This window comes from Rhagoletis zephyria, unplaced genomic scaffold, assembly GCF_001687245.7.
Source record: "Rhagoletis zephyria isolate East Lansing unplaced genomic scaffold, Rhagoletis_zephyria_1.1 Rzeph_scaffold_02477, whole genome shotgun sequence".
In the NCBI taxonomy this organism is placed as follows: domain Eukaryota; kingdom Metazoa; phylum Arthropoda; class Insecta; order Diptera; family Tephritidae; genus Rhagoletis; species Rhagoletis zephyria.
In genome coordinates this window covers 23,796-45,466 of record NW_016159561.1, presented here as the reverse complement: position 1 = coordinate 45,466, position 21,671 = coordinate 23,796, and the positions used below count along the sequence as shown (strand labels likewise).

Genomic DNA, 21,671 nt, shown 5'->3' with positions numbered 1-21,671 from the left:
TTGGTCGTTTAGCATTTTTTCATACAATTCATTCATAGGGTTTGAGTTTTTTCGTTGTCAACATTCCAACCGCCAATTTCCTTATGCAATCAACCACAAACAGCAACACATACTGTTATGCAGCTGTGTCAATGTCTCTGCCAATATGATGGTTTTCATTTTCTAAGCGACAAAAAATGTAGAAAAATACCACCCGCACACGTACATATGTATGTATTATACCTGCACTCATTCACACACACAAATATAAAATAGAACATCGTGAAAAGCGTAAACTTTAACTACACAGCAAAGCGAAAAAACGATGCAAATAAATTGCAAATAGACTCTTTTTAATAGAGCAATCATAAAGCCAAAAAAGGTACAAAGAAGTACTAGCGGGTGAAATCGGAAGTGAAAAGGCCACTACTAAGGGAAACGTAAACCAGCAGCAGACGGAGAGCAGACATGCAAGGTTGGGTGCATTAGATTATTATTTTCTATTCACTATAAATACATATATAAGTATGTATGTGCATTAGAGTGGTAAAAAAAAAGTATTTCCCAGATAGGGTTTGGGACACTTTCCAACATTTTTCCTCTTGCCGAAAGAGGTGCTGGTACCAAACCTTAAGTTTCTAAGTATCCATTTAGAGGATGCTCATATTTTCCTCTAGAAGTATTGTGTACATTAATCAAACAATTGGTTAAGTAACCTAAGAACATTTCAAATTAAAATTATCTCTTAAAATATCATGGCAACAGTAGCCTTTTATAAAAATCACCAATATTTTTGCCAGTTTCACAGCGATCCAGTAGCGCATTTCAAGGTCATTGAGCACCCTGTATTGGTTGCAGTATGAAAGTTGGTATAGATATCACAAATATTAAAAGGAAAAAACTAAGGAAACTAGGATGAATTTTTTTCCCCCATAGAAAAATTGGACCACTCTAATGTACATACATACATATGCATATTAACGAGTGTACGGGGTGATGAAAGTGTTAGTTTGCGCACGGAAGCGCAAAACATGGCTGATGATGATCAAATCAAAGTGCTGATGCGCTCGCTCTGCCAAGCAGGCTAACATCATTAGACCATATTGATTGGTGTTGATTGAAAAATCCAATCAATATGCGCAATTACAGGTATATGAAAATTGAGATTTACAAGCGCTGCCCCAAGTTGGGCGACGAGAAACTTAGAAACAAAATAATGCGTACAACATTTCTTTATAGAACACTAGTAATGTGCAAGTGTTAGCGATTGCAAATGCATCCTGTAGTGGGGCAATTTTCGATAAATTCCAACTTGATAATGAAACGATTCCAAGCGTTAATGTTTATCATACGCCACGTTTAACAATAAGTTTTAAAAGCGGTTCTGCAGCCGTATTGTTACTCATACGCCCCGCACAAAGATACCTACTATTATCGCTGAAATGTGTTGTGATAACACCGTTCGACAGTCAATTTTGCAAACGAAAAAATCAATATATTCTCAAAACTAGGAGGCAAATACAGTATAAATGCGTTTTTAAGTTTGCTCTCTGACATCAGGATTTTTTTAAAGAACTTTGAAATTTCTAGGATATGATTGAATAAAAATTTTTTTTAACGGATTTGGTGCGTTGCAGAGTAACAATATGGGTATCAATTAAGAGGAAAAATTCTGTAGAATTGAAAACAAAAATTGATTGTTTGGTGCACCAGGACAAATAAGTGTTGAAAATGTCCTTTTAAAACCTTATCCTTGAATATCCTTGGAAGTTTATAAAGTTTTTTTTTTTTTAATATATCAAGGACTAATATGTAAACCACCACATCCTCGAATTTTTACACTTCTCTTTATAAGATATTGATAGTTACAACATACATAAATAAAGATAGAAAAATTATAATAATAAGAGCATATTCAGGTTAAAAACTGCAAATTCCTTTTGGTTTTATTGGATTAAATTTTGAACCCATTTCAAGTGGTACCCATTTTTTAAACAGGTGATAGCCCTTTTTAATATTCTTAATGTTCAAGCTAAATATTTCCTAATACTCCTTCGTTTGCGCCCATAATTTATATTTCATACAGTAACTTCTGTATACTTCAAATGAATTCGGCTTTTTAAACAGATAGCAAAATTATTCCATATATAATTAACTAATTCCCTTAATTCTAGTTGCATCATGTGAAACAGGTGGCAACCTTCTTCAAATTATTATTTGATTCAAGTTATATTAAAATTTTAAAACAGGTGGCAACCCTCCTACATGTATTTTTGAAATAAAATATCTTCAAAGCAGTTCCGATTGATGCGAAATCAAGTTTGACGCAACAATATTGTGGTCTGCTTAGCTGGAGTTGGACAGATGAAGGTTTTTTTTTGCTTGAAGCACGGCCGAGGGCCGCTTACACGGAAAGGAGTTCTGCTCAAAAACACTGTGGCGCCTGATCTAGTTTAGCCTAGGCAATACTAGTCTGTCCTAAGATCGGGTTTGGCCGGTGACATATGTATATATATGCAGCTAAATTAATTGTGCATGAATTTTTCGGCTTGTTTAAACCAACCTATTTTATAGGTTCTGCTGAAGTTTTCCATTTTCACTTCGACCATTCCTATTTCATTACAAAATCCAACGATAAACCTCTTATCAAATAATGCAACGAATTTCTACCTCCATTGAAGTAGTTATGCGAGCAAAAAGAGAATTATTTAAACGTTAAATCAAAAAGCAGCATTCTCGTCTATCCAATGAAATAATCAGATGCAACGGGGGCACATAATACAGGGATACAAGAAACATTCAAGTTTGTTGCTGCAAATCAGTTTTAAAACACATTGGCTTATAGTGGTATTAGACAGGTTTACCTGAACTGATACCACTGTACGCGCCCACCAAGATGTGGATATGCATCCGAGTATGACCACGTGAGAAATTTGAAACTATATTGCGACGCAATACAAAAAAAAAAACTTTTTGACACTCTATCAACGTATGAGTTTCGTTCTTGAAATAACTTCAATAAGGCTTTAAAGATACGACAAATAAAAATATGTCGCTAAAATTTTCTTAATTTTTATTTGAATTGAGCCTTTTTCAAGAATATCTACCGTTCGAATGAATCTGATCTAGCTCTGATAAATCGACTGTTTTCTAAATGCTTCCAATTTAAATACTCTCTGCATTAAAGTCATATACTTTTGAGTGAGTCTATTTAAAAAATCGTTCGTGAAGCTGCTTAAAGATTACTGTGACCGAGGACGATTTACTACAACAAGTACTAATTGGGTTGCAGGTCTTCTCGGATCCTGGTATTGTTAACGAAGGCTTGGTCATATGATTATAGCTACGGTGATCTTTGCGAAGTCTGGATCAGGTAAAGGCTTCACAGTGGCACACAATGTGCTCTGCTCTTTCCTGTACCTCATTACTCAACTTTCACTGGTCGGAGTAAACAACTGCTCGGTTTTACAAGTGCTCCATTAATGTCTGTTACCTTCCTTATTTGCCAAGTTATATTGCGCTTCTTTTCTCCCGACTAATTTTAAGTAATGCACATAAAAATGTTACATGGGTTTAATATTGCTGTGTGAGCTTTTGCTAATTTCCTTAATTTTAGACATGAAGCTACTTAAAAAGCAAATAGCGTTCGTAAAAAAAACTCTAATTTTTCCAATTAGAGTTTCAAGAAAAGTCGTGAACTATCTTTACCTTCAAATTCTATGCATTTGATGCTTTTCTTGACTCATAAATATCTTCGTTTTTCTCCTCAACCTCGCTATCCTAAATCATTTTTCAGCAAGGTTGCTACCTGAATTTGATACTTTTGTATGTCAGACATTGAAATTTTGCGTTCGCCACTTTATATACTCCCCATGGATAAGAAGCATTTGAAAAAGGATATAAACGTTTATCAGCTTTCGAAAATCTAGATAGTCAGCTTATGCTTGCTACTGACACGTACGTAAATAGCGAAAGAAATTTTCTAAACATAAGATAATATTTTTGTTGGTTGGTTGTTGGCTATGTGTATTTTGCAGCCATTTTCGTTGTTGTACTTTGCATACCGCAGATTGCGCAGCTTAGCTGTCACTTTCATGTCAAAAGCTGATTGTTCGTCCTCTTTTTTGTGCTATAGTTATGCCACAGACAATGCGCAAGCGGAATCAAAATGATTGAGTGACTGCTCGACTGGATGCGGCAGGTAAAGAAAGCGGAAAAAGGAGAAGAGGTGAAATAAACGAAACGGGTAGGTTTTGTGCGGATAACGGGTAGTAAGAGTAGAAGAAAGTACGCAAGATGTTGTGAAAGAATAAGAAGGTTATGCTATTATGCGGCGATCAAAAAAATCTCTAAAGCGCCCCATCAAGGCTATCCCTTTCAATGGATTTGTTGAATATAACGACATTCCATATGGCTGCTGCTAATATGCGACTGATTAACTCCCTTTCATCTTTCTTATTTTGTATTTATCAAATTTTCCTTGGAAAGCTTTCTATTTAGTAGCATTAAAGAAATTAGTTGTAACAAAATTAGTTTTAAAAGTTTTTTTATTTAAGTTTTAGTGTTGTATTGAAAAAATTTTATTGAGCTTGAGTCCGTTTTTAACGAAAAATTATTGTGGAAAAGCAAAAACAATTTGAAAAAATGGTAGAAGTGATAGCTATTTCGGAAATCACCACATTTCCTCATCAGAATTTTTCAGCGGAGCAAGCTTTAACTTATCAACGACAAGCTTTCCGGAAAAAAATATTTTTCTCATCTTCAGGGGGTTGATTTTTCAACAAACAAACTAGATTTTTACATTTTTACCTTACCGTAAATTTTTTTCGACACCGAAAGGGCTAAGAGAACGTATCCGGCCAAAACCCCAAAATATTAGTAGTTTTTTTTTTTTTAATGATAGAGAAGTTTTTAACTCGCATGATTTTAATACGTCCTTTTAAAAACTTTGACTAAAAGAGTTTTTCAGGCGGCGCTTTAAGTAGTATAGTCTTTACTTTGAAATATTCGACCATTGCAATTTCGAAGCTTCAAATTGATTTCATAAGATATACATGATTAAATATTCAAAGCATATTCTTATGCAGGTGGACTCAAACAAATTAATTGATGGATTTTTATCTAGCTTGGGATAATTTTTGATGGATGTAGTTGTGTGACCATAGAAAATTTGGAAAATTGTCGAAACAGAATATAAAATACAACACATTATACATACATACATTCATAAGTTCACTTTATTTTCATTTTCAGTGTTTTCTTTAAAAACGTTAATTTTGTATGTTTTTTGCAAACTGTTGTTATTGTTATTGTGAAGTTGACATTTTTGACATTTATATTGCCTTGCAAGTTGACACACACAAAATATGGTATCCTAGTGAAACTATGATAGGAGCATAAAACAAACAGGCATACTCATTGGTGGTATTTTACGCTAGTTTTTTTCCTGCTCCCTTCTGTGCATTTTGCTTGTTGGCGCTTTGGCACTAAAAATGTGTTAAAATTTCAACATTAACAACAACGAAAAAGTGGAAAAATATCTGTATGTGTGCGATATTTGTGGCAGGCTGGCATATGTTGCCCAATACCTTAACTGTGTGTGCATATGTATGTATCAGCGCCAGTGGTTGTGGTAGCTGTTATAACTTATTTAGAGTTGGCAACATGAAACGTGTCAAAAATAGTTATTACAACTTTTTTCAATACTTATTTAGTGGAACCGATGCCACAGCCTTCACTTCTCGCTCTTCATATTTCCCATTCATTTTTTATCCATCCATTTGTTAGCGATCGTGTTGTCTTGGGATGGCAGTGCAAACTTTCCGCAAAAAGTGCACAATTCAACCGCAAAAAAAGTTAAGCTAAGTTTAGAACTAACAACAAATACAAAAAGTGTATTTGCTTAAAATTTTAAAATACTAAAGTTTATTCCATCAAAGGCTGAAGAAAAGAGGAGAAAAGAAAAAGTAATTTATGTGCGACCATGTCCGTGACACTCCGGTTGTGGAACCATGTCTCAAGGGATACATTTCATGGTGGTGTATGAACATAATGTGAACATTATCGGCAAAGTAGAACGAAATATGTGGAAAACTTAAACAAATGCCTAGAAAGTATAGTACTCTCCAAGTTCGAAGAACTGCTTACGGATATTGAACTTGATGCGATTAGGGCTTTGACCAGAAAATTTTAAAACTCGTATTTGTTGAATCCACGGCGGTCAAAATGACTTAAGCATTTAGTCGACGGCATATGTTTTATATTTAAAGTAACGAGTATACTTCTCTGGTGCCAAGTGATAACATACAATATGTATGTATGTATTTGCTAGTAAGTTAGTGAGGAATTGTAATGGAATTTTGGTAATGAGAACTTCATTTCAGACATTTAAAATCCACTTTGGTGTGCCGGTAAGTGAAATGCTGATTAAGGGCCGGTTGTTCAATGTCTGGTTAACACAAATCGGAGGTAGAAGCTGCGGTTAAATGTAACGACTGTTTTATCGCTCACATGTTATATGCACCAGACATTGAACAACCGGCCCTAAGAGTAATATATATTTGAAAGATCCACAGCTGATAATACCCTAATTGTTACCCTAAATTTGACCAGTTTTATCGTTGCATTAAGGCAAGCTTAAAATTTTTTCCTAGTACCTATTACAGTTTTTTCAAAGTTTTAGTTTGCACGAATGTGTGCATATCTGTGCCGTTCAATAAAAGTAGGCTCCTTTCCTTGTAAAGCAAAATTTCATTGGGTTCCCAAAAAATATTTTAACGTTAAACTAGCCATTGGCATAGTTCAAGATACCCCTTTAATAGAAGCAAGTAATTTTTAAGCAGAAAACACAACCGACTTCAATCCTCATAGAAAAATATAGGGTTCAAAGTTATGCGGTAACATATCTACATAAAAAAAATGTTCCAACGAATTGATAACCTTCTGCTTCCTTTGAAGTCAGTTAAAAATGTTCAAGGAAAACTGATTATTTTTTAAATCAGAGTCAAACCTTCCAATGTCACTCAAGCTACTTTAATTATTAAATGACACGGATATATTAAAAAATCTCTTTCGGTCATAGGTTATACTAGTGAACCCGCATGGCATTGAAACGTCCAAAATTTTAAATCCAAAACCTAGAAACTATTCCAAATGCTAGTCAGACTTATAAGCGATCCGAGTGTCATATTTCATCTTAATCCGTGCAGCTGTTCTCACTAGAGTCCGACCGATTCCAATTTTTTTTCAGGTACCGATGCCGATGCCGATTAATCGACTTATGGGAAAAGAATAGGCCGATACCCATACCGATTCCATAAAAAATTACAAATAAATGATTTAATTCATAAAATCAAAGTCGGAATGTTTGTGCTCTCACCCCCTGGGATTGTTCTATATCGAAAAAACTATACCCATATTTCTTATTTTGAAATCAAAACATATTAAGAGGTCACTCAAAGCGCTCAAAGTTTTGCATGAAAAGAACTTTGCTTGAAAATCTATATTTTTCGATCGGAAGACTCTGTTTCTCTTCAACAGATTCCCAATGATAATATCCAAATTTTCGGGGAAATGCTACCCCCTGGGAGTTAATTATTGGAGGATTTCTTTCACGGGAGAAACAAATTCCCGGAGAACAAACTCCCCGGGAATATTAAGAATTGGTCTGTATATAAATTCAGATTTCAAACTTTGTACAAAAATTAGAAAAATTCTGCTTATTTTCACCAAAATTTCAAACATTTTAATCAGAATTTTTGGTATGTAGTTTTGTAGACCAATTAACTCTAGTATAATGAAGTGCAAGCTTCGAGCTGCTATAAAATCATGTTAATTTTTGGCAATTTTTTTTGCTGGCAGTGTTGTCCATATAAAAGAAAATTTTCGAACATACCTTTATATGAAACAAATATGAAACACATTCAACCAAAAAAAAAAAAATATTTTTGTGAGCTGTCTGCAAATGTTTTTTGATGTTAGCTGTCGCTTCACCTGAACATATGAAAATAAATTCCAAAGAATCGGCAAAAAAAAGCTGATGCCGATGGTCAATTTTGTGCCGATACTAGTCTATGCTGATGCCGATGCCGATGCCGATTAATCGGTCTAGAGTGCGACCTCACTTCAAAAAATTAAATCTTCTCGCACATCTACAGGAAAAAACCCTTACTTCGACCTCTCATATTTAAATCCGAAATAACGGTGAAAATCTAATTACTTTGTCACTTATATTTCAATATATCATGAAACTTGCGTATAAGTTAAGTAAATACGACGACTATTCAAAATCCTTTTCAAAAGTATTTTCAAAATAAAATATTTTTAAATCTCTTTCGTCTAATACCCAAGTGTGTACATATTTCAATTACCTAATAGCCTTAATTTAAATTGAGTTGGAGTTTATATTAGGTGTTTTTTCAACATTCTTTAGCTTGACGCCCGTATTTTCATATTTCAAATAGTTTGGGTATAAGTTAATTAAATTCGACATTTTAAACAGGCGGCAACCCCCTTCAAAAATAGTTTCAAGCTAAAACCTTCTTAAATAACCCTTTTCTGACATTTTGATACATATTTTAACTAACTGATGAAATAAATTGATTTTCTAAACATGTCAGAAATAAAGCCGTGTCAAACCTTATTCGATTGATACCAATATTTTAGTAATTCATTAGACTTGTTAAATAATGTGAATTTAACTTTTTGAACGGATGGCAACCCTCCTAAACACCTCAAAAATGATTTTAATTTTAAAACTAAAGATTTCTTAACGCTCTTTTGTTTCAAATATTTTAATATTTCATTGTGTATAAGTTAACTAAAGTCGATCTTTCAAACAGGTGGCAACCCGTTTCAAAATATTTACAAACTACTACCTTCTTAAAATTTTTCGTCTGCGCCTTCTTTCTATTATCTTATTCCCTTAATTCAAACTGAATTTAATTTTTTAAACAGGTGACACCTCTTCTACAGTAAAGTCAAGAAACAAAACTTTTTAAAACCATTTCATTTGATAACCATTTGTAATAATTGGCTTAACTTTTTAAATAACTTGACCTTAATGTTTGTTGACCTTAATAATGTGGCAGCTCCTCATTTTTGAAAATCGAACGAACGGTGCGGATCTGATGGCAATGATTATTAAATAATTTGAATTTAATCGTTTCACAGGTGGAAATTTTTTCGAAAAAGTAACACATCAACAGCCCAATCCCTTATATTTGGTACCTCATTTTTTAAAATCGAACTTTTTGGAGTCCAGCCTTGTTCTATCGATTATTTTTGAGAAGAAGAGAAACTTATGATGTCAAGGTAATGTTTGCAAAGGTATTTTTAAATAAAATATTAAGCTAAAATACATACACATAATTAAATTGCTTCATTTAGCAGCAAAAAAGTGATCACAGAAGAAATTTAAATTTTCCATGGATGTGAGAAAAACAAGCCCAACAAATTTGACTGCTAATAATCCAAGATTTGACTGTGTAAACGGGGTGAATGAAAAACGAACTTTGGTTCGGGTTATAATTACTTACATATAGGTATCAGGGCTGCCATTTAAAAGCTTTCTCTTCTACCAAGAGCGGGTTCAAAAACCTACCAAAATGGCTTCTTGCCTCCCTTTTCTTTTAATCAAGAAAACGGCGTTTGGCTGCGTTAAATACATTTATTGTTCCTGCTTTTTATACTTAAAATAAGGTATCCAGTAATTAAAAAGAGCAGAATATACGTAAAGCACACACAAAAAGTGGTGTGTGCTTTTAACTAGACACACCTACCGACATGTATTTCCACCAACTGAATTCGAATCTGAGGTCCGTTCGACTTCGAAACCCTCAAAATTTTGAGTAAATTGCGAAAAACCGAAAAAGTGGCATAAAATTCGCAGTTCNGGTATCCAGTAATTAAAAAGAGCAGAATATACGTAAAGCACACACAAAAAAGTGGTGTGTGCTTTTAACTAGACACACCTACCGACATGTATTTCCACCAACTGAATTTGAATCTGAGGTCCGTTCGACTTCGAAACCCTCAAAATTTTGAGTAAATTGCTAAAAACCGAAAAAGTGGCAAAAAATTCGCAGTTTATAGTTTTAATAAAACCTTCGGAGTAAATGACGTGAAAAATCGTACCGAAAAATAAGATTCCGTCATAGATTTTTTTATCACTCATTAGCATACATACATATATTATGCAGTATTTACATATACATATTGCTACCTAAAAGTAAAAGGTGCAAAGACCACTTTTTTTTTTTTTTAAATTTAGTTTGTGAGCAGAATGACACATAATGCGAAACTACATCCATTTATCGTCTCTCATGAACAACTTAAAAAAATGGACTTGGCACGTTTTCACCTTTAGCTAACGATATATTCATAAGTAAGGTAAAAATAAACCTCACGATTAGCCTTGACAAATGTCTGGGTCTAGGAGACTCCGGGCTTGGGAAAAAATTTGCGCGCTGCGGGATTGATATTAATTTCTTCGAGTTGCGATTAAAAACTTTGAGATTCTCCGATTTACTGGAAATATGACTAACAATAAGTTTTTTTTTTTTGAAACACTCTTCTATTGCCATCACTGAAAATAAAATTTCGTAAAAGTGGTACCAAAAACTTTCGTAGGCTTAGTACGAAACTTTCGTTCATAATACGAACACATTTTTCAAAACGAAACAAGATTTTATGAACCATTCGAACCGAAATCTTACGTTTGTCTTACGAAACACATTCGTAAAGCACTGAAAAAATCTCTGTACGAATAATTTTGTATATTGTACGAAGGCATTCGTAATATTTACGTATGGTTTTAAAATTTATGAAATCTGCAATTCTGTATTCGTACGATTTACTTAATACTTTCTTATATAGAACAAATGCAGAAACTTTTTTTTTAATTCGTACAACAGACGAATATTTTCGTACAATATACTAAATTACCGTCAGTGTAATATTTCGTCAAATATTTTTATGTACCGCGTGTCATTAGTTTCGAAATGGTTGGCTACTGTGAGACGTATAATATAATTTTAAAAGCTTTAAGAAACTTTTGCTGGATAAAAATTCAATATAAATTAAATGATAAAGCTGTAGATAAATGATTTTAAGCATACAAAGTTTTTAACATCGCCCACGCTGAGCCCTGCTCTGCAATGTTGGACTTCATTAATAGGCAATTTCATCAGTTAGCTATCAACGGCAAGCCCAAGCCAGGAACAGATGCACTACTTAATGAAATTTTAAGTAAGTACATGTATGATTTTTCACTAAAACTTGCCTTTCAGACGCCTTATAATTTTCCTTTAATTTATAGTCGAGAAAGGATACAAACATCGAAGAAGCTGCGAATCTGCCAAGTGCCTCCACATAAAAATATTTTGTTAAAGAAAAACGCTTAAAATTAGGAATAAAAACAAAATGAAAGTGTTGTGTTATAACTCGTCTTATGTTTTTTACAGTGTGGTGATTGAAAGCAATCGGAAGTTCTACGAAACAACCGCAGATTTTAGGAAAATCATTTCGTTAAATATACGAACTATTCTGTGCATTTTACAAAAATTTCGTAAAAAAACTAAGAAATAGCACGAAATCTTTAGTAAATAGCACGAAATTCCTTACTAAATAGTACGAATACGTTCGTAAAATGTACTAAGATCTGATGTCTCATATTTTCGTAGTATGTACGAAAACAGTTTTATACAATCAACGAAAACTTTCGTGGCTCAAAATGGCGAAAACTTTCGTAAATGTAAGCAAGTTTTCGTTATATTTATGCAGATTTTCTTTTCAGTGATTTAAAATATTTTAACAACCTTGTCATTGTTGAAAATATTATCCATTCGCAACTGCATTTAAAAAAAAAAAAAATATCTCATTTATAAACTTGCCTTTACATCCATCAATTCAATCACTTGATATTTAGATACGCAGTGGATAAGACTTTTTATACGAATATAGAGTTCAGATAATTGCCGAAGGTAATTGGTAGAATTCTGCCTATATATAAAATTCATATTTTCAAAATTTGGAAAGCCTACTCACAGTACTGACAAAGTGACACATTACACAAGCCAGAGATGTTTTCTGTTTCATAAGCAAAGAAACCTACCAAAATTTTAAGCGTCCTACCATCCTACCAACGAGAAAAACACCTACTAATTATGGTAGGAAAAGACCAAAACGGCAACCCTTATAGGTATACATACATATATATATATGCTAACGTACTTTTGTACGTACATTGGTTGTGCAAGCGCGGGAATACATGGCGTATGAGTAGACAAATTTCCTGTATACATACGGTGACCATTCGTACCGATTTTGGTGGGGCAGTACCGATTTTGAGAAAATTGTCCCGCTGAATATTTTTTAAAAGTCGGGACGTATCAGTGTCCCGATTTTTCACATTTAATAAGACTCTCACTGTACTATGGCCCAAAAAAAAATTTTCGTACAAACGAGGCAGCACTTTCGTTATCACAAAGGACATAGAATGTAAGTGAACCATAAACATAGCCAGCATCCTTATTAATAATATAATTAATGAAATTCTCTATAATATTCTCAAAAAATCGGGGATCCTTATTAATAATATAATTAATGAAATTCTCTATAATATTCTCAAAAAATCGGGGATATGAAAAGCATAAGCTGTAGCTAGAGTGGCGTAAATATAAATAGGGAAGACACATTTTACCTCTTTGGGGCTATTTCCCTTTCGATTATTTAATGCTTACTACTTTTTGTGAAAGTGTGGCTCGTTATCTTACAAAGATCTCATAAGTCAGATTTTTAAACTTTCTACAAAAATCAGCAAAATTCGACAGAGTTTCATCAAAATTTTAAGTTTCTTCCAACTTGTACTTTATTATACTAACTAGCTTTCATCCCACGTCTTTATACCAATATGAAAAATAATTTATGTAAAGATCTTATATTTTATTTCTGCTCTAATTTTACTATACCCGTGATAGCAGAATAAGGTAGGACAGTTGTATAGCTTGGGTGTAATGGAAGGAAATGCAATTAATTATATAATAGTACCAATGTTGTTATATGTAAATTTTCTTAATTTTCTTATTTCTTTGCAATAATAACACTATTATTATTTCACAACATGTTTTTAATACTTCAAAACATCTATTAACATAAATGCATTGTCCATTACAATTATCATACTTTTTTCGGTAAAGTTTTAAGTTTAACATTCGACAATTTTTATTGAGCTTAAGGCCGTTTTTAATGAGAAACTATTGTGGAAAAGCAACAACAATTTGAAAAAATGGTAGCAGTGATAGCTATGTATTTCGGAAATCACCACATTTCCTCATCAGACTTTTTCAGCGGGATTCGACCCGACGACCCCAGCTGACTCAGCCAGTTACCTACGCCCTGTGCTAAGTTCGCCTTATAAACTGTTGTTATTTTTCCAATTTTTCCATGTGAGCCAACTACAATAAAGCGCAGCTGTACCGGTGCTATTTAAACTTGATCATGTGGTTGTTGGTTTTTTTAATAATTCTATTTTTAGAATGTTAACTTTTAGGTGTGCTCGTCCTTAAGTTATTTGTTTTTGTTAATTGTTGTTTTGGTTTTAGTTTCATTTTAACGAATTATTGTTTATTGTCATTGCAAAAGCTAAGCACATTGGATACTGAAATACTGTGAATTCGAAAGGCATATAAGAAGGACTTAAAGGGGACATGTGACTTGTGGTTCCGAAGCTATGGCTTATGTGGGTTATGTGCTACGCCCCCTTTTGCAAACTCATTCATATATACCTTACTATAAGCACCTATCATAGATAGGTCTGCATACCAAATTTCAAGTTTATGTCACTTATGGTTCCTATGTTATAGCTGATAAAAAATTCCATGCCTTTGGGATGTACGACGTCCGTTTACAGACTCATATATATATGCTATAAGCACCTGCCATAGATATGCCTACAACCCTAGAACTACGGTGATCATAAATATGGATTCAAAATGAAGGACAATTTTTCAAAAATATGCCTACATATATTTACGTAGTATAAAAATATCAAAAGAGTATTTATGATTCTAAATTCTTAATACATTATAAACTTTAAAAATGAATCACGTTTTCTTCATTGATATTAATCCTTTTTAACATGAATATTTATAAAAGTATAGCAAAACATATTATAATTGCAATAGCTTACACGAAAAGTGAAAATCTTTAAAAGATTATTTTATAGGCAAATTTTTAGTCGTTCAAAATGAAAACAATACCCTTCTTTTTTGTTTTTTTTTTGGTACTTTTCGTTGTTATTTGTCAAAAATCGACGTCATGAATCGACGTAAACGACGAGTTACAAAGTGCCCTTTACAAAAATATATAATTTGTGCAGATTGTGCTCCATAGCATATACATTTCTAATCCAATTTTCATTATCTTTGGCTCAAAGTTTACTGTAATGATATATCTTCTTTATCGAATTTTTTAAATAATAAAAAAAAAAATCAATCAAATGAAACTGCGTATTTGATTTAAAATCTCACTTTTTTCGCCTGTAGCACTAATAATTTTCATTGAAGTCGCCACAAGTTATATATTTTGGTAAGAGGCGCATCAATACCCTTAGAGCTGTAAGTCGCTTACGTTAATTTGGAGATTTTTTCATAAGATATTGAAGAAAAGCTACGAAAAGTACCAAAAAACACTTTTTTGAAAAAATCCATCCATTGTCCGATAATTTTAAAATAACGAATAAAATGCGGGACAAATGCAGGACACTTGGAGAAAATCAGTACATTTTCAGGATTTTCAGGTTTGAAAAACCACGCAGGACCGACCTTTGAAAAACAGTACGGTCCTGCAAAGAATAGAACGGATGGTCACCGTACCTAGAACATTAATGTTAGTCGATTCCACTAACACAGTTTATGTTTTGTGGTGAAGTTTCTTGAAAATGCATTTTTTGAAATTGAATTTTCGTTAATTAGACTACAACATAACACTGAAGCACAAATTTTAATTAGGATCTTGTTCTCTAGGCGCCACTATCCAATTTATATTTGGAATTGCCCGATGATTCAGAAAATCGATTTAATTTTTTTTTCTATGGATATGTTTTCGAGATATTTTCAATTTACCGTTATTCAGCTCAAAACAATACAAGTAAGAAAGTCTAAGTTCGGGCGGAGCCGAACGTTAAATACCCGGCGCACGTTTTAAATATATGTTTTTCACCTTTCCGAAAGCTACCGCTAGATGGTAAGCCGGGGTGTATCAATTTTGAGTAAATTAGCGTCCTTCAGTTTCGAAATATTGAAGTTTCAAGCGTTTCTGAAATTTACCGTTATATGAAAAGCGGCCGTAATTTTAGTCCCATTCCAATAATAATGTGGCAAGCACAATAAAAATACCGAGTTTGGTACAAATTGGTAGAACGGTTACCGATATACATATATGTGATCATAAGTGGGCGGTACCACGCCCATTTTCCAAAATTTTACCATAAACGTATTTCTTGGTAAAGATTTGTTGCAAGCATCAATTTTGAATAAATTAGCTTCAATATTTACTGATTTATCGAAGATTTTGTATTTCTCTAAATTACCGTTATATGGGAAGTAGGCGTGGTTACAGTCCGATTCCATTTCCCATTTTCAATACCAACCTACCTTGGATTAAGGGAAATCTACATACCAAATTTCGTTGAGATATCTCAATTTTTGCTCGAGTTATCGTGTACACGGACGGACGGACAGACGGACAGACAGACATGGCTTAATCGATTTCTTTTTTCATCCTGATCATTTATGTATACATTTGTCTATATCTATCTCGATTCATTTTGGCTGTTACAAACAACCGTTATGTGAACAAAATTAATATACCCTTGTGCACAAGTGCGCTCGGGTATAAAAATTGCTCCACTTAATCACGCATTTCTTTCGAACCAATTTAACAATCCTGGAAGAAGAAACGTCAAATCAAAGCTAAGGAAATTCTCCATAAACCATAAATACATCACTTTTCGATAGGACTGATAGCTTCTGATAATTTAATAAATTATTCTGGTTTTTGTTATTTTTTAATGAAAAAAATCAATCTTTATCACAAGAAAAATTTAAAAGATTAGGCAGGTTATTTTGCATCTGTGCTCTGTTACAAACAAAAATTAAGTTACTACTAAAGAAAATCGATGGATAAATAAGAAATAATGAGTGGTCAAATGAAAATGCGCAAAGATTTTTTGTATGAAATATGAGCAGAAAAGCGTGTTACTCAGGTGTGCGTGGCGTATGAGTAATTTTTTTTCCTGTTCCTTTTTCATACAAACAGGCTTTGCGTATTTTCAGTTGACCACTCATTATTTATTCATCGATTTACTTCATTAGTAATTTGATTTTTTTAACAGAACAGGCTTTAGCACAAATACAAAATTTGGCACAGAACCTGTTATTTTTTTAATTTCTCTTCTGTTTAAAGTTAGATTTTTTCATTTTTTCAATAAAAAATAAAAAAAGATGGACTGATTAATTAATTTGTCAGAAACTATAAGTGTTATCGGAAAGTAGTGTATATACGGTTTATGTAGAATTCTATTAGCTTTCATATGCCGTATTTATGTATATTAAGATTGTTAAAGCATGGACAATGAAAGCATCTGATGAGGCGGCTCTTGGAGTTTTCGAGAGAAAGATTCTGCGAAAGATTTACGGACCTTTACGCGTTGGTGATGGCGAATATCGCAGACGATTTAACGATGAGCTGTGTGAGCTTTACAACGATATAGACATAGTGCAGCGAATTAAAATTCAGCGGCCCCGCTGGCTTGGCCATGTCGTTCGGATAGACAGAAACGCTCCTGCTCTGAAAGTATTCAACGCGGGCCGCGATGCTGGTAACAGAGGAAGATGAAGGCCTCCTCTGCGTTGGAAAGACCAGGTGGAGAAGGACTTGACTTCACTTGGCATTTCCAATTGGCGTCAGTTAGCACAGAAGAAGAGATTGTTAAATTGGTATGTAAGATATACGTGATTACACGGAACCAATTTTTGCTTTAAGCAGAATAACGGTAAATTGAAAATATCTTGAAAACGTATCCATAGAAAAAATAAATTTACTCCATTTTCGGAATCACCGAGCAATTGTACATAGGGATTGGATAGTGGCATCCATGGAACATTTTTGCTGTAAACCAGTGTAACCGCATAACTGTTGTTTTATTTCGGTAAGAAAGTATTAGAATAATAAAGTACGGAATATTTTTTGACGATTGATGCTTTAAAACTTTAAAATAAATCTTGTCAAAATACATGTTAGTCGATCGACTAATAATTAGTGTTAGCGTATTAAAAATATGATTAGTGTTCCAGGGTTAATAACAAATGTAATAAATTTTTAATTAACTCTGATGTTTCAAGCACAAGCTTAAAAATATTAACAGACATTTGAAATTAATTTCAAGTATTTTCTAAAAGAATGGTAGCATTCAAACGCAAAAATCTTTGTTCTTTTATTTTTTAACACCAATAAACACAGAACTAGAGGTTGTGTTAAAAATAGTCGCTGATAGTTCGACGCTAAAATTTACTGTCTTTCAGTTAAAAAAACTTACTTGAAATCAGTTCAGATTTGGGATCTCCAAATCAATTTGTGCACTCACGGCCATCTTTTTGTTTTGCCCCGCTACGCATTATGCCGCTATGCATTGCAGATAAACTGGTGAGCGTTCCAGACAGATGTTGGATTAGTTTAGGCGACACTTTTTTGGGTTTCGGGCATTGTTGCTCAAAATCAAGCAAACATAATAACTAGTTATTTTTAAAATTTTTTTCCTCTAATAAGAACCCCTCGGATTTTTGATATCAAAACAAAGTTTGGCTTTGGAAAATGTATGTATATCTCGTACTTGCTTTTTTGTTTTGCATATTGGTGTTATTTTGTTTAAATATTTTGGAATATAGGAGTTATAAAGCGTTCATTACATCACATCCAATTCTTTAAGTCCTTAAACTACATGGAGCCGCTCTTAATCCCTTCAACTCGATTGCAGTGTATACACTTCAAATTGATTTAATTGTCACGTTCTGCATACAAAACAGTACTCAACATATAAAACCTATTTATGCGCATACTTTTTTCTTTCTTTTCCAACATTTTCTGGATTCGCTACTTTGCACCAGCGACACTATCAATATAACGTCAGTTTATCGCCAACTGTTCACAGACAAGGAAAACAATCATGCGCTCGCAGGCAAACAAACCATCAATATTTAAACGCTTATAATAGCACTTCTCACACGCCACCTACCCTCATCCCATTTCGAGAGTATTTATTGTTAATATTGATGATTTGAAGCAACAAAAGCACTCTGTCATCCGCACAACAACACGGCACAGACGAGTATTGTTCATGGTGTCGTTCTAAGGCTGGGCTACTGGTTTTTTGTTGTCACTGTCATCGTGTCAGTGCCATCGACATTGGTTGGCTGTAATAAAAACAACAACAGCAATAACGCGCTGCAGCGGTATTGTTGCAAGATAGCAGTGATGGAAAATGAGTGTGCATTGTGCTATTTTCGGCTCTTTCGGAAGCAGGCGGCACCTTAAGCCCAATCAATTGATTTTCGGCACTATTTTTGAGTAACTCAATGCAAATAATACATATCTATTTCTTTTGGATCCGCAATTAAATATATTTTTTTTTACATTTGATCGTATGTGCTCAAACTGATAAATAATATAAACATAGAAACGCAAGCAGAAGAAGCTGGCTTCCGCGTTCTGTGTATACGCTTAACATTTTTGTTTAAACAAATTTGTCGCGACTTCATCTCTAAAGCAAATATCATTTAATATACACTTTACATTTAAATAATCACATACCTATTTTGAATATTCTTTGTAAAACAGAAGCCGAAATATTTCTTACTAAAGAAAATTCTGCAGAACATGAAATTAAAAATTATTTGCTATTTAATGTTAAACTTTGTCAAGAATTAAAAGAGGTGACCTTGATAATGAAATTTTAAAAGCCGTTACGACTTTCGCGTCAAAAGCGTACGATCTGACGATACGAATAACTTTGATTTTGATACGAAAAAAGTGCTGAGTTATAATATTACAAATAATGATCTCAGTAAAAATGAACTAGTTGGCTAAATTATAATTGCCCCTGAATTCCAAATTTTAAATAAACAAAGAAACAGGCCATCTCATTTCTAGACCATAGCATATGGAACTGTCCAATATTCGCAACAACGCCTGAATGCTAGTTATAAGTAAGTTTGCGCAAGCTGGACGTTGTAATCTGCAAATACTTTAGGAATAACGGAACTGATGCCTCATATTTTTAAAATTCGTAATTCAGGGTAAATGATTCAGCGATGGTTTTCGTTCATACGTAAATTTTTTTGAAAACTACATATGAGCCATTATTTTTTTAGTCGGACGGATTTCGTAAAAAAAAAAAATTATGTCATGGCTCCGATTCGCTTCAAAAACTTGCCGTACAAATATTACATTTGGATAGGTATTCTATCGGAATCCGCAATAAAATTTTAATTTTTGCAAAAACCCGATGTTTAACAGCTTATCAAATATATCTCAACACAAGTTTTCGAAAACAAATTACAAAAAATTGTTGATTCTTACAAAATAAACTATCTCGTCATAAAGAAATACATATATTCTTGAAAAACGCCCATTTTTTTGACCACGTTTTTTTCCGAATTAAATAAAGATTGCGATGGTTTTGTTTTAAATCCCCAATTTACTGGCCTTCACTATGCAAATCAACTTAAAAAAGTTCAACTGTTAATAGCTAAGTTAGCTTTAGGATAATCTTGACCATCTTATATACAGAAATGTTAAGCCCGTTTCTTTAGCTTTAAAACGACGTTAATATGAAGTCTCTAAGACGAGCATAACCCGAGATATAACGAGTTTAAGAAGTACATGATTAGTCAGAATCACGAAAAAATGCAAACTTTGACAGATCATATCTCCGAAGAAAAAAAAAGAAAAAAACAATCCTTGAAAACGTGTTAAGGCTGGTTTCCCTCCCCCCTTCAGAGCTCGAAAATGCAAAATTCGGATAAAATATATAACCTCAAACGAGATATTTGAAAAAAAATTTAAAGTTTTTTATTTCAATCTTCAATCGTAACCATTTTTTCGGCTTGCACAAGATTATTTATAGAAAAAGAAATCGTGTAAAACTCTTCATCAACGAGAAAAATTAAAACAATGGGTATGTACATAGTCCGATTCTGAACAGGAACTACCTGAGAGTTTTCTCTCTTTTTCCTTTCCTCCTATCATGAACAAAATTTCACTGCGGAATTTTTATATTAAATGGCGGAATTGCCAAAAAAGTATCAAACAGCTCTTGCGAAGTTTGAATTATCTCCTTCCAAATTTTCGGGGAAAATGCTACTTTCTGGGAATTAATTATTGGAGGATTTCTTTCTCAAGAGAAACAAATTCCCAGAGAACAAACTGTCTGGTAGTATTTAGAATTAGGCTGTATGAATGTATGTATGTATGTCAAATCGAACTTTCTGATACTACTTTTTTTTATTTCCGCGGTGCACGTATGTAGGAAATATAAATTTCAGCTGTGCAAGCAGATATTTGTATGCGCATAAAAATATTACTGTCTAGAAAAATATAATAAAAATTAATGAGATAATATAAAAATTAAAAATTAAAAGTTTACTTCTCCAATGGCACTGTGAATATTCTTCGAAAGTATAGAGAAAATGCTGACACATTTTTCTGATATATTTTCAAAAGTTACCGATATCGCTAAGGAATTGGATTTTGACATTGTCCTTCCTCGGAGAGCGAATAGACAAAATTAGCCCTGTTCGCATACGCACTATCCAATAAATCCAGTACTAATTTTACTGGTTTTTTACTGGATGTCGTTTTCGTATGCAAAAACTTGCGAGAAACTAGCAAAAGAGGGGAAATTGAGAGAGCAAAAATGACAGCTGAACTTGCAAGTTTTACTGGATTTTTACTGGATAAATTTTTACTAGCAACTATTTGCTAGTAAGAAAAACAGATGATGGCATGATGCTTAATCTAATTCACATAAACAAAATAATTGTTTGTGGTGCTTTTAGAGTTGCAATTGACAAAATAAACCTATTTAAATATATAATAAGATGGAAAATACTAATTTTCTAAGAAAATTGCATCGGAAAATAACAAATTAGCAACTTCTAGCTGGTTTTGCGTTTTCGTACTTTCTTGCATATTTCACTCATTGGGAGTAAATATTGGCTCACTCTCCGAAATTTGGTTACTGGCAAGTTACTGGATATTTTTTGCTGGAGAATACGAAAACACAACTATTCTCGGGCTAATTCTTGTGCGTTTGACGCTGAAGATTATTATCGAAAGGCAATATTTATACCGCTATTGGATAATATTTTGCTCAATANGTTTGACGCTGTAGATTATTATCGAAAGCCAATATTTATACCGCTATTGGATAATATTTTGCCCAATATCCGAGAAAGATTGTCGAAAGAGACATTAAACGTTTTTGATTTGAACTTATTACTTCCATCTAAAATTGGGTAATATAATACGCCTGATGAAAAAATAATGATACGAACTTCTCTTAGAAAAGGACGGTATCAATTTGGAAGGAGAGTATAAAGTGTGGTTGGAACGATGAAAAAATAAGGCAAGCGAAA

General features: G+C 33.2%; 1 long non-coding RNA gene across 1 annotated transcript; it reads left to right on the top strand.

Moving 5' to 3' along the window:
- The first annotated feature begins 1,605 nt into the window (after window positions 1-1,605).
- LOC108366980 (uncharacterized) lies at window positions 1,606-21,452 on the top strand. Its single transcript, XR_001848186.1, has 3 exons — window positions 1,606-1,748; window positions 15,488-15,491; window positions 21,442-21,452. It is a non-coding gene; the product is annotated as an uncharacterized LOC108366980 (long non-coding RNA).
- Window positions 21,453-21,671: the final 219 nt, after the last annotated feature.